Source organism: Danio rerio, chromosome 21 (genome assembly GCF_052040795.2).
Source record: "Danio rerio strain M-AB ecotype USA chromosome 21, GRCz13ab, whole genome shotgun sequence".
Classification (NCBI taxonomy): Eukaryota; Metazoa; Chordata; class Actinopteri; order Cypriniformes; family Danionidae; genus Danio; species Danio rerio.
In genome coordinates this window covers 8,248,501-8,265,000 of record NC_141041.1, presented here as the reverse complement: position 1 = coordinate 8,265,000, position 16,500 = coordinate 8,248,501, and the positions used below count along the sequence as shown (strand labels likewise).

General features: G+C 35.5%; 1 long non-coding RNA gene across 1 annotated transcript; it reads left to right on the top strand.

The window, feature by feature from the left end:
* The first annotated feature begins 10,756 nt into the window (after positions 1 to 10,756).
* On the top strand, positions 10,757 to 14,915 carry LOC147838745 (uncharacterized). Its single transcript, XR_015519970.1, has 3 exons — positions 10,757 to 10,853; positions 12,962 to 13,061; positions 14,783 to 14,915. It is a non-coding gene; the product is annotated as an uncharacterized LOC147838745 (long non-coding RNA).
* Positions 14,916 to 16,500: the final 1,585 nt, after the last annotated feature.

Here is a 16,500-nt window from a genome sequence, read left to right as displayed (position 1 = left end):
TTTTACTACCCAACATAAAACCCCCACAAGAAAATTTTTTGTAGTTAAATCATGGCTTTTACACTTATGGCTTTGTTGTTGTAAAATACGGTTATAGATAGAAATGGTAGGCTACTTTATAGGCTATATAAACAAACAACAACACAGTTAGGCTAATAGGCCTACACAATATAAGTAAATATTGTTAATTTTTAGCTTCAAAGTCAATTATCAGACAATTTGTTAGTTTTACACTCACTCTTCTAAATTTTGTGGTTGTGAATGTGAATTACCCCATACAAAAATTAACCACGGGTTTACCAGCCCCTCAAAAAACCCAACAACATCTCTTTAATCATGATATATTAACCATGGCTTTTACATTTAAATGGCTTAAGTGTAAAAGTGTAAAATGGCTTCTTAAATGTGGTTATAAAAAACATATGTTAGGCTACTTTATAGGCTATACAAACACACAAACAAACAAAAACATAGTTAATAGGTCTACCTGAACATTAAGCTTATAACGTAAATCACGTATGCTATTCTTTCAAAACGTTTCATTCTAAAGTTAAATAAGAGACATTTTTTTAGTTTTAAACTTTCTCTTCTAAATTTGGTGGTTGTGAATGTGAATTACCCCATACAAAAATTTACCACGATTTTACTAGCCCCAAAAAAAACCCAAAAACATCACTTTAATCACGATATCACAAATTAACCATGGCTTTTACACTTTTATGGCATTATTTTCGTAAAATGTGGATATAGATACAGATGGTTGGCTACTTTATAGGCTATACAAGCAACAAACAAACAAACAAACAAACAAACAAACAAACAAACAACAACACTGTTTATGTTTATGGACCTAATTTATAACCTAAACATGTTAATTTCGTGATTCTTTCAAAACCTTTATTCTTAATTTTGTTAGTTTTACACGTTCTTTTCTAAATTTGGTGGTTAAATATTAAAAGTTTAGCAGGACTTACATCTTACCTCAAACTCTTTATCCGTCAAAAAGCATCGCGCTGAATTGTTCGTTATTTTTAAATGACTAATTCCCGCCTTTTTTATTTGATCCACCATTTGACGAGTGTTAATAGACCGCAAACTCAAAGTTTAAAATCTTTGCTTTTTTCTAAAACTTTTGCATGAAATTGATCATATTTAGTGCTTATCGCCAACAGGGGTCACTGTTCGCCTATCTTTTCTCTATGTGAGAATAATTTACACATGAAAACCATCTTCCAGCTGCAAGACAGAACAGGCCCCTTTTGTTTCAGTGATCATATTTCACATTAAATTCACGTTTCCATATAAAACTCCACATTACTGGGAATCGATATATGGCTTTATGGTCCAATCCTCATGCAGACCCCCTGGAGGAAATGGAAATTTGATCAGTAACAGAAGAAGGGATGGAAAGTGAGCATCTTAAAGCCCTTATCAGACTCTCTCATATGTGACGATAGACATGTTTCTGTGCTAATAATTGTTTAATGAGCCTTTCTCCTGGTTAAAATAATTCCATGTTCATTTGATGTGAATGCGCAGATAAAAATGAACCCCCTGAAGGATCGAATACCTTAAGTCTTTGCACCTGTAGTTTCTATGTGAATGTGTTTGTATGAATAGTTTAAATGGGGTGTGTGCGCCTCTTAAACAGTGAGGTTACACGATTAACAGGGTAAATCTGATAGAAAAAGACCAGCAGTTCTCATATTGAGGGCCTCAAGATGGCTTAAACTGATTAAATAAGAGACTTTTAAAAATACTAGGACAAGATAAGCCAATAATTTGTTTATTATTTAAATTCGGTTGCTCATGAACATCAGTAATTTTTAATTAAGAACCAGGATTTCTTCACAGAGAACGCGGATACATGAGAAATTGTAAAACATTTGCATAATAAAGTGATATATAAAGTAATAAATAAGCATTGCCATTATGAAAGTAGTTATTTAAATTTAATTAAGTATTATTTTAACTTTAAAATAGAACTTTTTGATTAAAAAAATAAGTTAAAAACTTGTAGACTTTTAATTTAAGCACTATAGAAATATCTTAGAGTTCTTTATAGACCCTTTTTACTTACTTTTATAATTAGTTTCCACAGTTATTAATTTATTGTATCATAAATCCCTAGAAGTGCTTTATATTTTTACTTTTAAACAGTTTAATGTGATCTAATAACACTGTTCTATATTTTATATTACATTGCCATTAAATCATATCTCTAAAGTGAACAATTTTAATAGACTGAAGGGCAGCAAAACTATTTTAAGCAAATTAATCCCTATTTTAATAATTTAAAGAATGCTATATTCATTTGTCTGTTGCTACTGTGACAACTGTGGGCACATATGTAACATTTAAAATCCTTTGGATTTACTACAGTATAAACTTACAGAACTACTCCTCCACTTGTAGTCTAATATAAGTCCTGCACTTCTGAGAACAGCAAAAATGATTTATTTCTACATCTTACACTTTAAACCCAGCTGTTGTCATCAATAAAGATATTAAGTTAATATAACTGGACATTACTTAAAACAGTGTTTCTCAACCATGTTCCTGGAGGACCACCAACACTGCATGTTTTGGATGTCTCCTTTGTCTGTCACACCATTACATGGCTTTCAGTCTGCTACTGATCTGATGATCTCTATCAGGTGTGTCTGGTTAAGAGGACAAGGAAAACATGCAGAGCTGGTGGTCCTTCAGGAATGTGGTTGAGAAACACTGACTTAAAATGCCAAATTTTGGCATCAAAACTTAAACAGGTGTGTTTAACTTAATCATTAGGCAGCAAAAAGCTTTTAATTAATATTTTAAGCTCTCTGAACTTAACACTTTAATTTCTTTAAACGATTCACTATGTCTCTGTTTCAAATGATTGGTTGCGTTTGAAATTCTGCCTGGACAACTGCGCTGATTGGTCGATGTTATATGACACAAGGTGGTCATTTTGCTTTATGCATTATGATGCTGAATTTTGCTGAAGCGCAGCAGGACAGAACCACTACCTGATCCAAATAATAGAAGAGAACAATTTAATTAGTAGATATTTAGATGATTATATACATTTTTCTTGATTGATAAACATGCAGGGGTGTCGCCTCACAGCAAGACGTTTGCTGGTCCGAGTCCTAGCTGGGCCAGTTGGCATTTCTGTATGGGGTTAGCATGTTCTCCCTGTGTTGGCGTGGGTTTCCTCCAGGTGCTCTGGTTGTGCTCAGTGCAAAGTCATGCTTTATAAGTGTATTGGGTAAGCAAAATTGGCTGTGCTGTGTGAACATTTGGGTTATCTGTACTTAAAATGTTGAATTACAGATAACCTAAAATGTCTAATTACAGACAGATTAATCTGTTTAAGTAAAGATAACTCAAATGTTTAAATACAGATAACTTAAAATGTTGAATTACAGATAACCTAAAATGTTTAATTACAGATAACTTTAAATGTTTAAGTACAGATAACTTAAACAGTTTAAGTTATCTATACTTAAACATTTTGAGTTATCTTAAACATTTTGAGTTATCTGTACTTATACATTTGAGTTATCTATAATTAAACATTTTAAGTTATCTGTACTTAAACATTTTAAGTTATCTGTACTTAAACATTTTAAGTTATCTGTACTTAAACATTTAAAGTTATCTGTACTTAAACATTTTGAGTTATCTTAAACATTTTGAGTTATCTGTACTTATACATTTGAGTTATCTGCAATTAAACATTTTAATTTATCTGTAATTAAACATTTAAGTTATCTGAACTGAAATTAAGTTAATTCAATAAAGAGACATTTGTTCAACTCAAGTTTCCCATTACTCACATGAACTGAGGGAATCACTTTTCTCAAATCATTTGAGTAGTCTCAACTGATTAGGGGTTACAGTGTACAACATATTTATCACTTAGTTAACAATGAATATACAGTTGAAGTCATTAGCCCCTCAAGTTATTTGCCCCCCTGTTTATTTTTACCCTAATTTCTGTTTAACGGAGAGAAGATTTTTTTTAGCACATTTCTAATCATAATAGTTTTAATAACTCTATTTCAATAACTGATTTATTTTATCTTTGCCATGATGACAGCACATAATATTTGACTAGATATTTTTCAAGACACTTCTATACAGCTTAAAGTGACATTTAAAGGCTAAACTAGGTTAATTAGGATAACTAGGCAGGTTAGGGTAATTAGGCAAGTTATTGTATATCGATAGTTTGTTCTCTAGACAGTTGAAAAAGATAGCTTAAAGGGACTAATAATTTTGACCTTTTGAAATGTTTGTTAAAATAATAAATTCTAGCCTAAATAAAACAAATAAGACTTTCTCCAGAAGAAAAAAATATTATCAGACATACTGTAAAAATTTCCTTGCTCTGTTAAACATCATTTGGGGAAATATATAAAAAATAAATGAATAAAATAATAATTCTGATTTCAAATGTATGCTGTTAGCTGTTGCTGAAAATCCCATAGTGTCCTTGGCTACAGGAAGAAGAGAGTCATGTGTTGCTTTACAGTGCAACTGTGATGGATGTTGTGACACTAAAAGCAGTACTTAGTGTGAATCTAAATCACCTCATGCAGGAACATCTGTGTGTTTGTGTGTGCCTAATGATATTTGTTATTATTTCACATCATTTTATATTACTTCTTCTTCCCTGTAGCACTGACACTGGGTGAGAGAGGAAATAAAAGTCAATCTGTCTAAGAGAGTTCATCATCTCGCAGGTACAAATGTAGAGAAGGGAAGTTCATTCAGAGGGCAACATCAATCCTGTGAAAGAACTCTGTTTACATGCTCATAGCAACACTTTGGGCACCACCCATGCATTTACATGTTCCTTAGCAACCACCCATAGGTTTACACACTCAATAGCAATACCTGGGCAACCAGTAATTTTCAAGCTCCTTATCAACACCTTGGGAACCACTCATATATTTACATGTTCCTTAGCAACACCATTAATGCCACCTATATAGTCACATACATGATCCTTTACAACGACATAGCAACACTTTGGCAACCACCTATATGTTTACATGCTCTTTAGCAACACAATGGCTACCACCTACATGTGTACATGTTCTTTAGCAACACCATGGCAACCACCTACATGTGTACACACTCTTAAGCAACATCAGGGCAAGCACTGATATGTTTACATGCTCTATAGCAACACCTTAGTAACCACTCGTAAGTTTATACACTCCATAGGAATACTATGGCAGTACCTTGGGAACCACCGATGTTTACATGCTGCTTAGCAACACCATAGCAACACCTTGGTAACCACCCATATGGTTACATGCCCCTTAGCAACAACTTGGATGCCACTAATATGTTTACATGCTTCTTAACCAACATGGGAACCAACAATATGTTAACGCACTCCTTAGCAACACCACAGTAACCACATATATGATTACATGCTCCATAGCAACACCTTAGCAACCACTCATATATCAAAACGCTCCAAAGCTATATTTTAGCAACAACATGGCAACAACCCTTGTTTACATGCTTTCTCGCAACATCATAGCAACACATTGGTAACCACACATATGGTCACTTGCTCCTTAGCAACACCAAGGATACTACCAATATTTTTACTTTCTCCTTAACAACTCCATAGTAACATTATGGCCACCACCAATATTTGAACACACTCATTAACAACACCATGGCAATCACCTATACATTTACATGCTTTTCAGCAACACGATGGCAAGCACTCATATGTTTACATGCTCATAGCAACACCTTAGCAACCATAAGTTTGAACACTCCGTAGGTATACTATAGCAATACCTTGGCAACCACCCATATTTACATGCTCCATAGCAACACCTTAGCAATACCTTGGCAACCACCCATGTTCACGTGCTCCTTATCAACACATTGGCAACCACTCATATGTTTACATGTAACTTAGCAACAACATAGCAACACTATGGCAAACAATAAAGCATTAACATATTCATTAGCAACACCATGGCAAACACCTGTTTGTTTACATGTTCCATAGCAACACCTTAGCAATCATGCATGTTTACATACTCTTTAGCAATACATTATCAATCCCATGGCAACCACCCATGTTTACATGCTTCTTAGCAACACCATAGCAACACCTTGGCAACCACCCATATGGTTACATGCCCCTTAGCAACAACATGTCTACCACACATTTACATGTTCCTTAGCAACAACTTGGATACCACTAGTATATTAACATGCTTTTTAACCAATATAGCAACCAACAATGTTAACGTGCTCCTTAGCAACACCACGATGACCACTTGTATGATTACATGCTCCATAGCAACAACTTAGCAACCACTCAGATATTAAAACACTCTTTTATCAACAACATGACAATGATACATGCTCTTAGCAACACCATGGATACTACCCATATGTTTACATGCTCCTTAACAACACCATAGTAACATTATGGCAACCACCAATATTTGAACACACTCATTAATAACACCATGGCAACCACCTATACATTTGCATGCTCATTAGCAACACCTTGGCAACCACTAATATATATATATATATATATATATATATATATATATATATATATATATATATATATATATATATATATATATATATATATATATATATATATATATATATATATATATATACCTGCTCATAGCAACACCTTAGCAACTAGTTTACACTCCCCTTTGGAATACTATTGCAATGCCATGGCAACCACACTTTTTAGCATCACCTGTAAACGCCCACACATATGTTCGCACACTCCTCAGTCAACCACCCTCATCACCATAGTATCAGTATGCATACGCTCTTGTTTTCCTCACAGAATGAGATTTGTCTGCCGCAGTGAGTCTAATGCTGCCCAAATAATTGAAGTTTGATGTTGACACAACATCTCTATGGAGTTTCACAACAGGGATTAAGGACAAATTCGCATCCTTTTCCTATGTTGATTTTCCATTTCACGAAATGTCCTTCAAGGTAGACGTTCCCCCATACAGATCAGTGAATAATTTATGAGCAAGTTCTCAGACAGCAGGACAGGAAAACAGTTATATCAGGTGAAGAGACATGTGCAGTTGACCTTAAAGCAGTATTTTGGTTTAGGTGTGAGGGATTTCCTACATTTTTACATCTACATGATTTTCAAGTGGTGGCACGGTGGCCTAGTGAGTCGCACTGTCGCCTCACAACAAGGTCGTCGCATTTCTGTGTGGAGTTTTCCTGATCTCCCAATGTTCGCGTAGGTTTGGGTGCTCCGGTTTCTACAACAACAGTCCAGAGACATGCGCCGCAGGTCAATTGAATAAACTAAATTGACCATAGTGTAAGTGTGAGGGTATATGGGTGTTTCCCAGTACTGGGTTGCAGCTGGAAGGGCATCCGTTGTGTAAAACATATGCTGGATAAGTTTGCAGTCCATTCTGCTGCGGTGACCCCTGATAAATAAACAACTAAGTCATGGGTCTCAAACTCGATTAGTGGAGGGCTGCAGCTCTGCAGAGTTTTGATCCAACCCTAATCGAACACAGCTGATCCATCTAGGTGTTTAACAGTACTAGACACTATTAAGCAGGTGTGAGCTGGAGGTGGGTGGAGCTAAAATCGGCAGAGCTGTGGCCCTCAAGGAACTGAGTTTGAGACCATTAGACTAAGAAGGAAAATGAATGAATAAATGATTTTAAAGTGACGTTAATTTGTTTTTTTTTCGCTTGATTAACCAAAAACCTTGCTGAAAAATCAAGCTTAAACCAGCCTAGACTGGTTGGATGGTTTTAGCTGGTTAACCAACCTGGTTTTAGAGGGATTGACCAGCTTGATCAGCCTAGCCTGGCTGGAAGCCCACCTAAAACCAGCAGGCAGGTCAAGCTGGTTTTAGCTGGTCATTTACCAGCCTGACCAACTAAGACCAGGCTGGATATGGCTGAAACCAGCCTGGAAATAGCCAAAACCTCTCTAAACCAGGTTGGCCAACTAGCGAAAACTAACCAACCAACCTAGGCTGGTTTTAAAGTGTTTTTTTTTCAGCTAGGAAAACTGTATTTGGGACAAAAATGACTGGGGTATTTCAATAATTTAGAAAAACAATATACATAATCTTTTTAAAGGACACAGCACTTATTTTAACATACCAAGGATACAAATATGATTTCATTATGATTGAACCTCCTAAACTTTGTGTACCCGGTACCAGGATGTCATTTACTTCCTCATTCTTTAAATTTTAAAGTTCAGTACTGGCCCAACACCCCCATAAGTGACTCCCTTCTCTCATCCGTTGGAATAGAATAACTTTTGCATTGATTATAAAAGACACGTTTTTCTTTTTTCCTATGATTACTGACTTTGTCAGGAACCACAAAATGACCTAGACCACACATAACCTTAATGATACGCTTTCAAAGTTGAGTTTACAAAAACAAAGTCCATCTGAATCAGAAGTTGCATAGACCTTTATTTCAGTATGTCGATGTGCTTCCAACGACAGTGGAATATTGTGAAGAAAGAGGGGCTTAGTCTTAAGGGGAGGGCTTGAGCGCTAAGAAGGGTGTGGTAATGTTTATTGTGGCTGAAGCCATCAAACCAACATCAAGAGAGGAGGAATTTTCAGATTTTGATTGAAGATTACAAAACAAACTTTTCTTTCAGTGGATTAATTTGCACTGATTAAATCGCCTAAAGAATGACCGTGCATGCAAAAAAAAAAAAAAAAAAAAAAAAAACACGTCGATTTTTACATGGACTTTAAAGATTATGAATTATTTGAGTTGTCAGCATGGTGGCTCAGTGGTTAGCACTGTTACCTTACAGCAAGAAGGTCACTAGTTCGAGTCCCGGCTGGGCCAGTTGGTATTTCTGTGTGGAGTTTGTGTGTTCCCCTGTGTTGGCGTGGGTTTCCTCTGGGTGGTCCGGTTTCACAAACCGTCCAAAGACATGAGCTATAGGTAAATTGGGTAAACTAAATTGGCCGTAGTGTATAAGTGTATGTGTGTGAATAATAGAGTGTATGGGTGTTTCCCAGTGCTGGGTTGTGACTGGAAGGGCATCCGCTGCGTAAAACATATGCTTGATTGGTTGGCGGTTTATTCCGCTGTGGCGACCCCTCATAACTAAGAACTAAGGGACTAAGAATGAATGACTGATATGTACACTCAAACAATTACATTTGTTTCTTGTTCAAACTACTTATTTAAAATGACCTGAAACAACTAAATTCTTGATTTTTATTTTGCAGCAACCTAATTGTTTTATGTTTTAAATTTATAAGTTAACATTATTTCTTCATGCCGTCCCAACACAATTGATTACATTTACATTTAGTCATTTAGCAGACGCTTTTATCCAAAGGTAACCAGCATTTTTTACAGTGTATTTTATCCTAATTTAGAGATATTACTAGGGAAACAAGCATTGTTTCCATATAAATAAAAATGAAAGTAAGGAAACAAGATAATGAATTGTGGGGAATAAGACCAGGTAAACGAGAAGGGTAAACAGAGGTCGGAGCCTGCTCCAAAGGGGTGGGACTTGAGCTCCAAGTGGGCTGTACAAACATGGAGTCTACACCTACCCCAAACCTTTACCCAACCTCACAGTAACCTGTTGTGTTTTATCACGTCGACACCTACCACAAACCTATACCCAACTTCATAGTAACCTATTGTGTTTTATTAGTGTCAACTACCCCCAGTGGCGTAGCGGACGGGCCCGCAAGGCACGCACCGCGGGGGGGCCCCGCGTGATGGGGGGCCCCGCGTCATCGCAATTTTCAATAATTGAAAATCCAGCAACCGCAATAATCAAACTCTTGGGAACAACTGTGGTCGGAACCAAAGTTCACAGGTCTCTCAAGCGGTGGACTACTTTATTTTGATTGCTTGCCGCCTAACCACGTCATATCATAGCTCAAAGTTGACTTGATTTGATCTCTCCTTGACGCTCACACACCAGTGAAGACGCGCCGCGCTGTTTCTCGCCGCCGGTTCTCATTGAAAATGAATGACTTCTGGGTACTTTGACGCTCTCGCCGCTTTCGGTTTGTGATCGCTCCTCAGTTTGTGAAGGCTTCCCCGCGTTGTCGCTCCACCCCGCCTGCCTTTCCCGCTCCTTAATTTGTGATCGCTTCCCCGCGTTGTTCCCTCCAACCCCCACCCCCCAACAACCCTAAGCCCAGCCCACTTCCAGCATAAGGACCTCCCACTTGGAAGTCACCAAGCCTATTTGCAGTAAAAATCCTTCCCACTTGGAGGTCTCCAGGCTGCAGTGATACCTACTTGAGGTAAACAGGGGTTACTTTAATTTCAAGTTGTCTTGAATACATGAATATCGAAACGGTCTATTTACTGTAAGGTTTTCCTCATTTAGCTTGCCCACTATACATTTAAAGTACAGCTTTGTTGCTGATCTAAACTGCATTATCCTGAATGAAAGTCTGTGAGTATCATAGTAACACATAATCATTTGTCACATCGATAAGGCCTCTCAGAATGCAACTGAATTGAATTAAGCGGTCTTGGCTAAAGTGCTCGTAAGGATGTTTTTGCGAGTGTTCAAGCTGTGAGACGCGAGCTTAAATGTGGCGTCAGCCTTGGAAGTGCTCAGAAAAAGAAAAAACAACAACGACCCACAATTCAATTAACCATTTACCTGCCATGATTAGACACCGAATACTAGTTGAACTGCTCAACACCCAGTCTCTCTCTCTCTCGCTCTCTCTCCCTCTCTCTGGTTGCTAGGATACAGAGCGAGTAAGAGCAGGTGCACAAGGCTGTGTGGAGGTTCTGGACTTTCAGATGAGATCATCTTTTCTCTTGTGCTGTCAGAAATTTGATGTTAAACCACTGAGTGCTGCTGCATTGATTATTTCATGCTATGATGATGTTGTCATGTTCTTATAAACACATAGAAAGGTCATAGAATTCTCCATCAGTCCAAACTATATACTGAAATTGTATTTTACATACAAAAAGCAGAGTTTTATTGTTGTAGATGCCATTTAAACCACAGCTTGATGGGGATTATTGCTTTTATAAAATGGTTATGTCATATTAGTACACTGACAAAAAGACTAATTGCATTTAAGTAGGTGGTTGCAAACAATTTAAATGGACTGAATTTAAACAAAAAACAAAAAAAATTTAGTGTAAGAGCCATCTTTCATAGTTTGTTCATGGTAATCATATATATTTTTTGTTATATAATGTGTATATTTAATGCTTTTTCTACTGCGCATGTTATGTGCAGCTGTTGGAGAGCACAAGCTTTTGATCGAAAAAGTGTAAAAATGGTGTCAGAAGCCATCAAACTGGAAAAACAAAATATGTACAGTGCATCCGGAAAACATTTAAACAGTGCTTCACTTTTTCCAAATTTATTTATTTTTTTATGTTACAACCTTACTACAAAAAAATATTAATTTATTTTCCCCAAATTCTACACACAATACCCCATAATGACAATGTAGAAAAAAGAAACTGTTGCAAATTTATTAAAAAATAAAAAAGCTGAAAAATCACATGTACATCAGTATTCACAGCCTTTGCAGTGATGCTTTTAATTGAGCTCAGATGTATTCTGTTTCCACTGATCATTCTTGAGATGTTTCAGCAGCTTAATTGTAGTTCACATGTGGTAAATTCAGTTGGTTGGACATGATTTGAAAAGGCATACACCTGTCTATATATGATCCCAGAGTTGACAGTGCATGTCAAAGCACAAACCAAGCATGAAGATAGAGGAATTGTCTGTAGACCTCCAACACAGGATTGTCTCAAGGCACAAGGCTGGCGAAGGTTACAGAAAGTCTTCTGCTGCTCTGAAAGTTCCAATGTGCACAGTGGCCTCCATCTAAGCTGAGTGATTGGGGGAGAAGGACTTTTGTCAGGGAGGCGATCAATAACCCAATGGTCACTCTGTCTGAGCTCCAGCATTTTCCTGTGGCATGTATGATGGCGTGGCCAGACTGAAGCCACTCCCCGAATTTGCCAAAAGACATTAGACCATAAGAAACAAAATTCTCTGGTCTGATGAGACTAAAATTGAACTCTTTGGAGTGAATGCCAGGCGTTACATTTGGAGAAAACCAGGCACCGCTCATCACCAGGCGAATACCATCCCTACAGTGAAGCATGGTGGGTGCAGCATCATGCTGTGGGGATGTTTTTTAGCAGCAGGAACTGGAAGGCAAGTCAGTATAAAGGGAAAGATGAGTGCAGCAATGTACAGAGACATCCTGAATGAAAACCTGCTTCAGAGTGCTCTTGACCTCAGACTGTGGCGACGGTTCATCTTCCAGCAGGACAATGACCCAAAGCACACCGCCAAACAATCAGTGGAGTGGCTTCACAACAACTCAGTGAATGTCCTTAAGTGGCAGAGCCAGAGCCCAGACCTAAATCCTATTGAACATCTCTGAAAATGGCTGTGCACCGTCGCTTCCCATCCAACTTGATAGAGTTCGAGAAGTACTGCAAAGTGGAATGGGCAAAAACGTTCAAAGACAGGTGTGCCAGGCTTGTGGCATCAAATTCAAAAAGACTCGAGGCTGTAATTGCTGCCAAAGGTGTTAACCACTGAGCCACTGTGCCACTTTTGTGTTTAACAGAAGAAAGAAAATCAAACAGGTTTGGAACAAGTGGAGGAAGGGCAAACGATGTCTAAACTTTCAGTTTTGGGTGAACTATCCCTTTAAGCATATAGGAGGACTTAAATGTTTAAACATGCAATGGCGAACAGTTAATAGGTTAAACTTCAGCAGACTGACTTCAATCCATTGTCATGTGGATAGGGCCTGAGACTGAATAAAACTCAGTGATGGACATCATTTACTTTTTATTTAACTGTAATACCTGAGGTCCCCTTTAACTGAAGGTTTGTAAAAGACATAGTAGATATCTTAAAAACCACAAGCCCACTCATGCAGACCTTTCTCTGTTCATAGGACTAAATGGACGTCCTGTTTCTCAAGATGTTGTTTGACCACTTCCTGACAAAACCCCCATGTGAAAAAACCCCTTTAAGATCAGATGGCTGAAGCGGAGGTACAACACTTATATCTATTATATAACAATTTAAGCACAGTCTACAAAACCGACAAGTTAAATAAACTTAAATATACAAGTTTTGGGAGACTCTGTTACTCAATTAAATTGATGCAACGAGTTCACTCGATTAATTTAGTTCAGTCAACTTATTAGGGTTTTCAGTGTATCTTCTTTTGTGTTCGACAAAGAAACTCAAACATGTTTTGAACCAGTGTGGAATGAGTAAATGGCTTCATTTTTGTGGGGTGAACCATCTATTAAATGTGATACAGATGTAAAATAATATCTTAAATTGGTTGAAGAGCTTGTTTAAATGCACTGTAAAAAAACATCCATTGGATATATTAGTTTTTTTTTTAAGTGAGTGGTTGCAAGCAACTTATATGGGTTGAATTTAAACAAACCAATTAAATGGATTTGTTTGTTTAAACTCAGCCCAAATAAATTGTTTGCAACCACTCACTTAAAAACATTTAGTAAATCCAATGAATCATTTCAGTGTGCTGCAGTCTGCAGCTTTGTTCTCAGTATATCTTTATCTGAATCGTTGTGTAGTGACCAGTCATATCTTAAGAACATCATTGCATTAAACTACAAAAAACAAAAACATTCATGGGCATCACAGATGCATCAGCAAAAAGAGGCCAAACCAAACCAACCACAGCAGCTAAAAGAACTTCACATGCACAGCCTGCAGAATGTTAACAAAGAGACATGAGAACACAAATTTCAGCACACTGTAACAAATTACATAGTAAAAAATGGCAACAGTTTTATATTACTTTAACATGATTTCAAAAGCTAATTAGGTTTCAACATACAATTTGTTTTAAAGCTTAACAAATATTGACTTGATGTTTGGAGTTTAATTGATGAAAGTTAAAATGACTTGTGGGCAAGGCAGTGGCGCCCACAAGTCATTTTTAGTGCTGTCGCCTCACAGTAAGAAAGTCGCTGGGTCGCTGGTTTGAACCTTGGCTCAGTTGGCGTTGAGTTTGCATGTTCTCCCTGCCTTAGCGTGGGTTTTCTCCGGGTGCTCCGGTTTCCCCCACAGTCCGAAAGACATGCGGTACAGGTGAATTGGGTAGGCTAAATTGTCCGTAGTGTATGAGTGTGTGTGTGGATGTTTCCCAGAGATAGGTTGCAGCTGGAAGGGCATCCGCTGCGTAAAAACTTGCTGGATAAGTTGCCGGTTCATTACGCTGTGGCGACCCCGGATTAATAAAGGGACTAAGCCGACAAGAAAATGAATGAATGAATGAAAAGACTTGTAAGGTTAAATGGATTCAGCCTAAAATTTTAACTTAGCAACATTTTTTACAATGCATATAGTACCATTTGCATAATTATAAAAATTAAGTCCACTTAGCATTTCCAAGTTAATTTACTTGCATTATTTTTGTAAAGTCAACTTGTTGCTTTTAAGGCAATTGGTTAACTCGCTTAAGTAACTAATCCCTTTTTTTATTTTCATTAAATGTTTCTCAAATAAACGACTTACCTTTAAAATTGTAGTAAATCCAATGAATAATTTTATTATTTATGTAAATACGGAGGTAATTGTCAGCAGTATCATCCTGTAGCATTTGTTTTTACATACAAAATGCATCCATATGTACCTGCCAGAGCATATTTCTCAGTTCTCAAAAATGTAGCCCTGGGCACATTTTCCCAATGACCCTGTGTTGAATGATTTCCTTATTATCTCTCTCTCACAGGTTCATTTGAGGAGGTGTCTGTGAATCAGAGTCTGCACCACATTACTGTAAATGAAGGAGAATCTGCTCAAGTCATCTGCTGCTGAAACAAAAGAACAGAGACAAACAAAAGTCTGAAAGTAGTTTGGTTGAGTCGCTTTTCTTTAGATATTCATTCCTCGTCCTTGTACCAAACATCTTTAGACTGTTCTGTACTAAACATCATCTATACAATTACAAATGACACGGAAGATTATGTTTGTAAAACCATTTTGGAAGCAACATATTTTTTACAATGCATGCATAACGAAATTAATAGTCTTTCTGAAGTTCATCTTTGAGAATTTTCCTCATTTATTTGAACACTTGTAATAAAAACTGAGGAAATATGTTTAGCAAACATCCATACACTCTCACATTCAGGCTCATACACTACGGAGTATTTAACTTATTCTATTCGCTTTTTGCGGATGTCTTTGGACTGTGGGGGAAACCGGAGCACCCGGAGGAAACCCATGTGAACTGCGAACACGGGGAGAACATGCAAACTCCATACAGAAATGCCAACTGGCTCAGTTTGGACTCAAACCAGTGACCCTAATAAATAAGAGACTAAGCCGAAGGAAAATAAATGAATGAGTTCAAATTATATTATATTGTGTTATATTATATTATAATATATTATATTATATTATATTATATTTTGTTATATTTTATTATATTATATTATACTTTATTTTATTTTATTTACATTATATTATATTATATTATACTATATTTTATTTTATTTTATTTTATTTTATTTATATTATATTATATTATATTATATTATATTTTATTTTATTTTATTTTATTTTATTTTATTTTATTTTATTTTATTTTATTTATATTATATTATATTATATTATATTATATTATATTTTATTATATTATACTATATTTTATTTTATTTTATTTTATTTATATTATATTATATTATATTATATTATATTATATTTTATTATATTATACTATATTATATTATATTATATTTTATTATATTATACTATATTATATTATATTTTATTATATTTTATTATATTATATTATATTATATTATATTATATTATATTATATTATATTTTATTATATTATACTATATTATATTATATTTTATTATATTATATTATATTATATTATATTATATTATATTATATTATTCATCATTTAGTAGGGAATTTCTCAAATTAAATGATTTATTTGAGGAAAAACTATTTTCATATCACATACAAATAGAAACACAAGCAAATACTTTTTGTCAATTTCTAAAAAATTGATGTTAAATGTTATATTTTTAATTGAATACATGGCAGTGAGTTGTATTTTACTGCTTCCGTGTATACAAATGTATATTTAAGTTTTGAATATGTATTTGAAAACATAAATTAAATACATTTCACACATAACTTAATTATTAATGAAAAGTAGGCAATCATAGACCATACTTTTTTGGGACAATTCTGTAGTTATTTTAACTATTACTCATTTTGACTCCGATATTTGTACTTGCTTACTTTTGTAATGAAAACAGCAGTTTTATCTTGCAAATGAAAAAAATAAAAAATAAAAAAATAACCCAACATAATTTAAGGTATCATTATATTTTTGTCAAACACAAATTAGATGCTTTTAACATTGATCAAACTAACATTGATAATCTTTATTATTATTATTAAATTATTATTGATCTCTTGCAAAAA